The 11007-nt window shown below is 38.0% G+C and overlaps 1 non-coding gene across 1 annotated transcript; it reads left to right on the top strand.

The window, feature by feature from the left end:
• Nucleotides 1-10007: 10007 nt before the first annotated feature.
• Nucleotides 10008-10110, top strand: LOC130034044 (U6 spliceosomal RNA). Its single transcript, XR_008794045.1, has one exon. It is a non-coding gene; the product is annotated as a U6 spliceosomal RNA (small nuclear RNA).
• Nucleotides 10111-11007: the final 897 nt, after the last annotated feature.

The raw sequence follows: 11007 nt of genomic DNA, 5'->3' as shown, positions 1-11007 counted from the left end.
ATTTACACAAAATTAAACTTTATACTTTACATTACGCTTACTCTTTACTGCTTACATATACTCTATTAAGTGCTGTGAGAAATAAAAATGGTAATGGTAAATTTAGGAGATTCACAAATAAATCTCAGAAGAGAGCAGCACACTGCAGAGATTCCTCCTCACCCAGCGCCAGGCTGACTTCATCTAGGGTCCCATGGATGGAGAAGGATGAGCCCACAACCTGCCCCAACAGAGCCCCAGCAGCCTCAAACTTAAAGAACCAAATCACCACCATGCTCACAGATGATCTGCACAGGCTCAGGTGACGCTCTCAGGCATGAGAATGAATCCACTGAAAAAACCAGACATGCGAGTTCCAGGCTCCTACAAAGTTAGGAAAAGGCACCTCCCCATCTCCATGTGCTTCGGGCTATCTGGCAGGCATGCCAACAAACTGCCTCGGGGCACAGTATAAGTTCATTAGCAGTCATGATCCAGAGATATACAAATTAGTCTCTGAAGGGAGCAACACTCTGCAGAGATGGCTCACAACCCTGAAATCACCATCTACCATCTAATTAAAAACTTAACTTCAGATCTATCGCTCTATTTAAAACTTTAGAATTCCTGGAGTGACCTCTCACACTCTACACCACTGATGTACCAAGTGTACCACACTACATTTGATGGGATGTAAGGTAGAAGCCAGCTGATCTTGATTAACAAACAAGGCTCAAGCTATGACAGTATGGTAGTGATCTTTTATACAGAGGATTAAAGGCTCCAAGTAGAGATTCAATTTTTACACACTTTTCTCTAAGAAAACATTTTTGGATCATTTTTAGTGAATTATTCATAACAACCAGCATGAAATAAACTATATAGCACCTGCCTTTGGGGCAGGCTTTTGTGAAGGTGGGGAAATTTAAAATAATGGCAGTGGAAAGGTATAGTGGTATTGGTGCTGATATGTTGAATATAATAAATCATTGTGAACAACTTCATAAAAATAAAATTTTATAAAAAATAGTAATATTAAGTGTACTACTACATGTTTTAATGTGGTTTAGGTTTCTAAGGCCAAATAATCCTTCTTTTGTACTTTAAAACCTATCTCGAATGCAATATTTCACCCACAGTGTTCTTGTTTTTTCTTCTCAACATTTTACTATGTTGACAAAGAGTTATTTCTCTTCTTGGAGCTGTCTCTCAGATGACATTCACAGGGGTAAAATTGGTTGTTTAAACTCCACTTCTTATTAAGTAAAGAATAAGTCATAACTACTGTTAGGCATAGTTTCTTCTAATTAAATAATATGCTAGTTAATCTCTGATGCATCCATTTTTCCTTAAGTATATTTGTATGTATGCATATATATGCATATGTGCACACATATCTTAGTATAATAATATTAACAAAATGTCTTAAAAACATTAGGGTTAAGTATTATATGTCAAATTTTCTGTTCACTGCCACACACAGATTTCTAAATTAAGATAACTGGAAAATCACATAATTAAATAGAATAAAATTCTATCCTCAAAGGGAAATCAACCACATGTGGAAAAGTACCAAAGCTTCTCTGAAATGACTTCTAGATTGTGACTGATCCTTTCACTTTCCACACTCTCTTGTGCGTTTATTCTTCTTTTGGTGTACTTAATAGCATTGATCCAAATGTCTGATCATGTTCTTAGACTTTTTAAATCTCTGTGTACTTTACTTATCATTCCTTCTACTTTAATGAAGAAATGATAATAGCATATACTGAGCACTATTTTTGAGTAAACACAATTCTTTTTTTTTGATTGACAATAATTTTATTTTATTTTTTTATTAGTGAAACACTATGAGGTACAGTTGTAGACTTACAAATTGTTGTGCTTGGGTTTCAATTATACAATGATCAAATACCCATTCCTCCACCAGTGCCCATTTTCCACCACCATGGATACCAGTATCCCTCCCACCCCCATCCCCCCCCCCAATTCCACCCTGTCTCTGTGGCAGGGCATTCCCTTTTGTTCTCTCTCTCCTTTTGGGTGTTGTGGTCTGCAAAAGAGGCATTGAGTGGCAAACATGTTCAGTCCATAGTCTACTATCAACATGCATCTCCCCTCCTTGGCGGATCCTCCAAACATCCTTTATTTGGTGCTCCCTTCTCTATCTGAACTGCCCTTTCCCCTAGAATACCCGGCTGGCCTCTAAGCTATGGAGTAATCCTCCTGGTGTTGATCTCAGCTATTCTTGGGTATTAATCTTATATTTTGTTACTTTATATCCCCCAGATGAATGTAATCTTTCTATGTCTATCCCTCTCTTTCTGACTCATTTCGCTTAGCATGATGCTTTCCATATTGTACCACTTGTACATAAATTTTATGACTTCATCTTTTCTAAGAGCTACATAGTACTCCATTGTGTAGATGTATCAAAGTTTCTTTAATCAGTCATCTGTTCTTGGGCACTCAGATTTCTTCCAGTTTCTGGCTATTGTAAAGAGTGCTGCAATGAACAAACAAGTGCAGATGTCACTTCGACTACACATTCTTGCCTCTCTGGGATATATTCCCAGGAGTGGTATCGCTGGGTCAAATGGGAGCTCAATTTCTAATTTTTAAGCAAACACAATTCTAAGCACTTACTACTGACACATTTTGTTATTTCCATTTTACAGATTAGAATATAATTCACAAAAAGACTGAACAAATTATACAAGTCACAGTTAAAAATCAAAATACCTAACTCACACCTTGCAGAGTTCCTAAAATTATTTGATCGGCAATCTCCTTATAGGAAAAAGATTATTTAGCACCTCCTGAAAATCTATTTATGTAAATATGCAAAGAGTGCCCACCATTTCGCCCTAGGCAATTGTTGTCTCCAGACAACTTCAGCACCCTGCAGAATAGCAATGCTCCAAAATTTCAGAAGTTCTGTTCCAAAATTTCAACGAGTAACACAGCGGTAGGGCATTTGCCTTGCACGCAGTCAACATGGCCAACCCGAGTTCGATTCCTCCGCCCCTCTCAGAGAGCCCGGCAAGCTACCGAGAGTATCTCGCCCGCACGGCAGAGCCTGGCAAGCCACCCGTGATTTATTCGATATGCCAAACACAGTAACAACAAAATCTCCAATGGAGATGTTACGGGGCCCACTCGAGCAAATCGATGAACAATGGGAGGGCCTTTACCTTTACCTTTTTTAGTAATTAATCTCTAATATATAAGATGTGTGAAATGTATAGCATTAGAAATCATGAATTCTAGATACTGACTGTTGTATAACATGACCTCAAGCTTAGTCACTTATATTTACAAATATTTTCTTATAGTTATCTGATTCAGGAAAATTGGAATGACTTAGTTTATGCCAATATTTCAGATTTTGTCACAATCACACAAAAAGGTGTCTGAATGATCTATGATCTCAACGAAAGATTTATGTAAGAGAGAATCCTGTTCTAAACGTTCACCAAGGCAAATAACAAACCTCAAAAGAGTCAAACCCGTTCATCAACTCTTGACAGACTTAAGGGTTCTTACTGGCTGTTGATTGGAGATAAACATCTTTGCATTAGGATTGTTTTAAAGTGTTCATACAATCTGGAAGCTGATTTTCTCAGAGGTATCAAATGAGAGAGCAAGAAAAAGGTCATAATCTCTTTACAAGTAATCTCTAATACAAGTAACATCTGTCACTTTAAGTATATGTGGTTTACTTAGAAATTAATTACTAGTTTAGTCCACTGAAATAGTAGAGTATGCACAAAGATGGAATGTCAAATGCTAAGAATCATTTGGTGATTGCTAGCCATCTAGAAGCTCTTCACTAATCATAGGAGCAATATTTTGATCTAGATTGGTATAAACTAATTATGTGACTTCAGTAAATCACAGCTACTAATTTTGTTATCAAATATATGATGATAACTACCCACTTGATCAAAGTCATGAACTATTCAAGGTATGAAAGAAAAATTATGTATGTGAAATGTTAAGCACTTGATTAAATATGACTTTAAAATATGATTATCTTTCAAAGACAAAGGATTGAATCTAAGACCTCATGGTTAGACTAATCTGTCTTCCATTTTTCCACATCATATTGCACAATATCATATTCAATTTCAAATGAATAATGCTAAATTATTAATTTTTATCTTATAGCCACATATATGCAGGTCATTAACAAATTTGTGAAATGGCCAGAGGGAAAAACTAATATTTGTGGTGCATAAATCGTGTGTTAATTTCTGTGATGGGCACTTTATATGTTTGATATCATTACATCTTCATAATACCTCTTTTAGAGTATAGCTCCTCTGTTCTTGCTATAAGTATTGACTCTAGAAGAAGAAGAGCAGGTAATAATCAAACAGGAAAGTTCTCTTTTTCTTTTTATTTGCAGTCCAAGCCCAGGGCATTTGTATCTTTTACTGTGTCTCATTCTGAGAGTTTTAGAAATGTAAAGATGGTCATAAATTAGCCTTTTCTGTTTATTTTACCTCCAAAGAAAACAACTAAAAAATCCATAAATATCCATCCACTGGTTTCTTTCAAACATTTATTAAAAAATCTTTTTTGTTAAAAGATTTTTGTTTAAACCTTTTTTACTTAGCACCTGCATTTCAGTCGCTCAACCTTGTTTGTATGTTGCTTTGAATATATTTATGCCTGAATCTTTAAGTTAGATCATAATCTTCAAAGGAAACCAGGGAGATGACACAGACGATCAGAATACATGCGAGACACTTGTTCAATTCCTGGCACTGCATGGCCACCGAGTACAATTAGGTACAACTCACACACACCAAGATGTTAGCTTGGTTGGTTGGTTTGCTTTGTGCTTGAACGGTCACACTCAGTGGTGTCAAGGATTGTTCTCAGTGGTGCTTGAAAAACCACGTGGTTCTAGAGACTTCTAAAAATATGGATTCTAGTATCTTAAGCTATCTATTGCCTTTAAGCTAACCCAAAACTTCATTTTTCTCACTTCAGTCTTGATTAGTTCTATTTATCTAAAACTTTACCCAAAAATTATTGAAGATATCATAAGACACATCATAAGACACTCAATACCCTTTTTTCATTATTACTGCACCATATTTAATGGGGTTCAAATATGGTTTGAACCATGGGAACTCCTGCAAGTGTGGTCAGAGGCTGCCCTAAAAGTCCCTATCCTTCTCAGAGAGCCCGGCAAGCTACCTAGAGTATCCTGCCTGCATGGCAGAGCCTGGCAAGCTATCAATGGCATATTCGATATGCCAAAAACAGTAAACACAATGGGTTCATTCCTCTGACCCTGAAAGAGCCCCCAATACAGCAGCGTTAAGAAGGATGAGCAAAAAGAGGCTGATAAAATCTCAGAAACAACTAGGCTGCCAAAACAAAGAAAGACAAAAATGACTGTCTGTACTTTTAATGCACATACACTGGCATCGGATGCATCCATGGAGGACCTGATGATACAAGCGCAAAAGATTAAGTATGATATCATTGGTCTGACCAAGACAAAAAGGCATCAATCACATCATGCCTTTTTCATGACTGTAGAAGAACTGTTCCTCAGAACATGCGTCTAAAGAGACGTCGGTAGTGTCGGTGTCCTTTTCAACACGAACTTGAATGAATTGATTGATGCCATGAGCATTGATTCATTCAAATGCCTAACAACCCGAATCGGACAATTACACTTGAATAGATGTGACTCACTACCGGCAGTTTCTGTCTTCGTTGTCTATGCATCAACATCCAATTGCAATGAAGGAGAAATTGAGAAGTTCTACATGGAGCTGGAGAAATTCTATAAAGAAGACCACACCTTCTACAAGATCAGTGTGGGTGATTTTAATGCCAAGATGGACTGAGAAGATCAGCCGAAGAACTCTACATCGGGAACCATGGCCTATAAATGGAACGAACAGGGTGAGAGACTGTATAGTGGGTGTGGATACTCAGATTCTTGTTTTCAGTAGTTAAAACTGAGAAAGGCTGGGACATGAGACAAAAACTGGGAACACTGGTGCAGGGAAGTTGACATCAGTGGTGAAATAAGCATCAGACTATTGTATGTCTGAAACTTAACTATGAATAACATTGTGAATAATTATGCCTCAATTAAAAATTAAATAAAAGTTGTTAAACATTTTTGAAAAAGAAAATGCAAAAATAAGAAGTGAATGTTTACTTTGCAAAGATGTATTTCTCTTAATGGAAATTTTATCATTGGACTTGTTAGGGCTGACACGATAGCTCAGCAGATAGGGCGTTTGCCTTGCAGGTGGCCGACCCGGGTTCAATTCCTCTGCCCCTCTCAGAGAGCCCAGCAAGCTACCGAGAGCATTCTGCCCGCATTGCAAAGCCTGGAAAGCTACCCTTGACATATTTGTTATGCCAAAAACAGTAACAACAAGTCTCACAATTTGTTGTGAGACGTTACTGGTGCCTGCTCGAGCAAATGGATGAATAACCGGAGGACAGTGCTACAGTGCAGGACTTGTTTAAGTACCCTGATTTCTTCTCAGGTATTTAAAGCAACATTGAATTTTTAAAAAAAGAAAATGAAACTTACTAATCATCATAAAATATAGCTAGAAATATTTTTTAATGCTGATGTCAAATGCTAAAAGATATATCATCATCTTTGAGCACTGAATAATTAGAACTTTCATATATTACTTAATGTAATACTTTTAATAGTAATAAAACTGTGATTCAAGCATAAGTCTTGCTATTAGATCACAGTTATTAGATTATAACCTCTTATCTACAAGTATAATAGATTGATATACATAGTCAATATATCACCTATAAGGAAAGCATACCTAATTTTTAGGGGTTTTGTTTATTTGTCTTGGGACCACACACTGTGATATTCAGGCACATTGGCTCTGTGCTCATGGATCACTCCTGGCAGTGATCAAGGAACTGCAGAAGCAACCAGGGATCAAAACCTGGTAGGTCATATGCTAGGGAAGAACAATAGCTGCTGTACTATCTCTCAGGTCCCTGCTGTTTTTTAATATGCATTCCTTGGCATTTCCAAATTTCAAAGCAGATTAAAAAGTTACTAAGTAACACATGGTTAATTAACATAAGTGATAATGTGTGAATCATTGACTAATATCCTAATATATAGAATACGCCAAAGTTAAACAAATATTAGAACCGTAATTGTGTGCTTAGTGTTAAGGAAATATCCCTTTAAAGTATATTATCTCTTCATGACATTTTGCCATATGACTAATTCAATTACTTTTGCTGTCTTTAATGATTACTCTTAGTTCAGTGTAAGTAATTAATCATAATTGATGTTTTAGGTTAAGTTAGTTAAAGTAGCTGGGTTAAGACTTCTTATCTATAAAATATGTCCTATAATATTTTGTAATATGTAGGCTATAGTTCTATTAAGATTAGCAGGCTGACTTAAAAATATAATGCTTAGAGCACATTTCTTCTATACCAAATTTATTGAGTATTTTTTAATCATAAAAGGGTGTCAAATACTGTTAAAATATGTTTTTCTACATTGAGTTGTCTCATTTGATTATTCATTTTTTAATATTCATTATTTTATTGAGAATTACACTGATTCATTTCCATGTGTTGAATCATTATTGCATTATAGAAATACATGCCATTAGGCCAAAATAGAAACATTCAAAAAATTAAAAACTAGGAACCATAGATTGAATAGTGGAGTTCAGGTGGAAAAAAGTATTTAAGGAAAGGAAAAGGAGGAAAAATAAAGAAGAGAAACTTCTGGATTTTGATAGGAATCTCCTCTCCCTTTTTGTGGCTTTTTAAAACAAATAGAAGGGTTTGAGTGTTTTTCATTGAGTTTAAAATATTGGGCAGGTAAAAATGACTTACTCTGTTATCCATTCTCCTAGGTTATTGAAGTCAAAGAGCCTAGGTCATTCCAGCTACTGGATACCTTATAAGGCTACTTTTAGGACAATAATTGCTTTTCCAATGGTCGTATTCCTTGTCTACTCCCATATTTAATGATAGAACACTATCATTAAATACAGTGTTCTAAATTTTTTGTGACTTGCCTTTTTATTTTTATTTGCTTGTAGGTATTTTTTTACTTTCCAGCTTAATTTTTTTATGGATACAGTACTTACTGAGAAAAATGTTCCTTAGTCTCCACATGCTTGAAGTTTTCTATTCTTTTGGCGATTGAGTTCTAATTTTATAGCGTTTTTTTAAAAAAAGATACTTGACGTGATTTTAATCATTATGTTTATTAATACCTGTTGTGTGTCCCAACATATATGATGTGTTCTTTAAAGTTATTTATTCATGGGGGCACTGGACTGGGCAGTTCCATCCCAGCTCCCAGTCAGCCTCTGATCCCGGAAGTCACTTCCTCAACCCGCCCCCAGCGTTATCTTGCTGCACAAGTGGTGAAGAAACCAGGCCAGAAGGCACCACAACACCTGGAGAATTCTCCAGGCCCCATACCAAGCCAATATCGCTGGGAGGTCCCAGATGGTTCAGGTGCAGTCTTCCTGCCTTCTCCAAATGGAATCCTGGCAACCCTGAGCTTCTACAAGCATGGCTCCAGTATGTGGGCACCAGGACTATGCAGCCGCATGACCTTTCCTGATATGCAAAGTGAGCAATAGAAAGTAAATGATCTAGCATCTGTCCCTGGAAGGCAGAATTGAATGGTGGTGGGGGAATTTGAGCAAAAAAAAAATGCCCAACAGAAATGCATCTGGACTGTGCATTAAAGTACGACACCATGCAGCCTCGGAAGGGAAAGGTCGTTTGTCCCTTCACCTTTTCCCCCTAGTGGCAGCGGCATGGTAGGTGTCATCTTTCAGAACCAGGTATGAGACTGCAGTGATGAGACATGTGGGACCTCATGGGATGGGGTTCCAGATGGGTCAGGTGCAGTCTCCCCGCCTTCTCCAGATGGAATCCCAGTGACCATAAGCCCTGACAAGGCCCTGAGTTGCCACCCACAAATGTCTCCTCTGGCTCCTGAACAGCCATGATCCCAGAGGCACACAAACCAATCTCGGATACCTCCAGCTTTGGCAAAAATGCATCTGGACTGTGCATTAAACTATGGCGTCATGCCACCCTGGGAGGATAAGGATGTCTGTCCCTCCACCTTTTCGCCCTGACAGTGGCGGCATAGTGGCCACCATCTTTCAGAGTCTAACGGACAACCATGTATGAGACTGCATTAATGAGGCACGTGGGGCCTCATGGGATGAGGGGTGGAACCGGCTCTGCTCCTCACCCTGACAAAGCCCCGAGTTGCCACCCACGAATGCCTCCTCTGGCTCCTGAATGACCATGATCCCAGAGGTACACAAACCAATCTCAGAACCCAATGGCTTTTGGCAGTAATCCCTCGATAATTATTACTAGAATATCAGAAATCCAAAATCGTGTGGCTGCAATAATGGCCATGACATCATATGCTCTCCATAACCAGCAATAGAAAACAAATTATCTAATGATGTTTTTTGGCAGGTCCGATTGTTGCAGAAAATTCCAAAAAATAATGGTGGGTCTTTTGTTGTAATATTGAATGTGATCAACATAGAGAGAGAGAATAAAGTGGAAATCTGCCGCACAGGCAGGGGTAGGGGGGTGAGGGGGGTATACTTGGGTTATTGGTGGTGGAAAATGTGCACTAGTGAAGGGATGGGTGTTTGATCATTGAATGACCGACTGAGACTTAAACTGTAAGGCTTTGTGGCTGTTCTCACAGTGATTTAATAAATAAAAAAGTAAAAAGTAAAAAAGTAAAGGCCCTCCCGTTGATCCTGTTGATTTGCTCGAGCGGGCCCAGTAACGTCTCCATTGGAGACTTTGTTGTTACTGTGTTTGGCATATCGAATACGTCACAGGGAGCTTGCCAGGCTCTGCTGTGCAGGCAAGATACTCTCAGTAGCTTGCCGGGCTCTCCGAGAGGGGAGAGGAATCAAACTCAGGTCGGCCATGTTGGCTGCGTGCAAGGCAAACGCCCTACCGCTGTGCCATCGCTCCAGCCCAGCTCGCTTCAGCAGCACATATACTAAAATCGGAACGATACAGAGAAGATTAGCATGGCCCCTGTGCAAGGATGACATGCAAAAAATTAAAAAAAAAAAAATAAATAAAACAAAAACACACACAAAAATGTTATTTGTGTGCTTAAAAATGTAAATTTATCAGTTTGTCCTAATTTGTCATTTATAACTGTTATTTTCTTATTCATTCTGTGTGTATCTGCTCACTACCTCTCCTTTCCCTTTTTTTCCTATGCATTCCTTCCACCTCTTGTTTTCATTGCTGCTTTTACTTAAAGCCAACCTCATCAGTGTCAGGTTATATGTCATTTAATTCTTAAATTCCTTGATGATCAGTGATGATGAATAATTTTGGATGGACCTATTGACCACAATATTGAAACTAATCTTGTTCTGTTTCTTCTCTATGTGAGCGAAGGTATTGTTCTATCCAAGATCAAGTACATTGTGTTCTTTATTGATTGACTTCAGGATGCATTGGGAAGTCTTTGTTTGAAATGCTAACCCTGTCTTTGGCTGGTGATGGTCTTTATTAGCTCCGTTGTACTTTGAGTCCTCCTTTGGCATTGGTAACTAGTGCCAGCTGTTCTGTTTGACTTTCCTTGTGCCCCTAAAACAGCTAGCTTTAGAAAACTGTCAAATCACCTTCTGAAGACTCAGTTACTGCTTCATCTATGTGACAATGCCCCATGTCTCTAGCTCTTTCTTCTCTTAATCTTTGTAATTAACGTAACATCAATTAACTTTACCTATAGAATTTTTGCATTGTCAATTTTATTTTAATATGTTTATTTTTCCTTTCAGGTGATGACCAATGTTCACAGATAGCTTCGGATAGGATTGGTTTTGGCGCTTTCCCAGGGTTTGCTATATTGCTCATACATGCTCACATGCTCCCAGCACAGGTCCTTGTACATCTTTTTTGTTGTTGCATTAACTTCTGGGGTGACACACTCTAGTTGCAATCTATGCACACTCCTGGCTG

This window comes from Sorex fumeus, unplaced genomic scaffold (assembly GCF_029834395.1).
Source record: "Sorex fumeus unplaced genomic scaffold, SorFum_2.1 ptg000055l, whole genome shotgun sequence".
NCBI lineage: Eukaryota > Metazoa > Chordata > Mammalia > Eulipotyphla > Soricidae > Sorex > Sorex fumeus.
The sequence above is the reverse complement of the archived record's forward strand: the minus strand, read 5'-3'. Positions and strand labels throughout refer to the sequence as shown.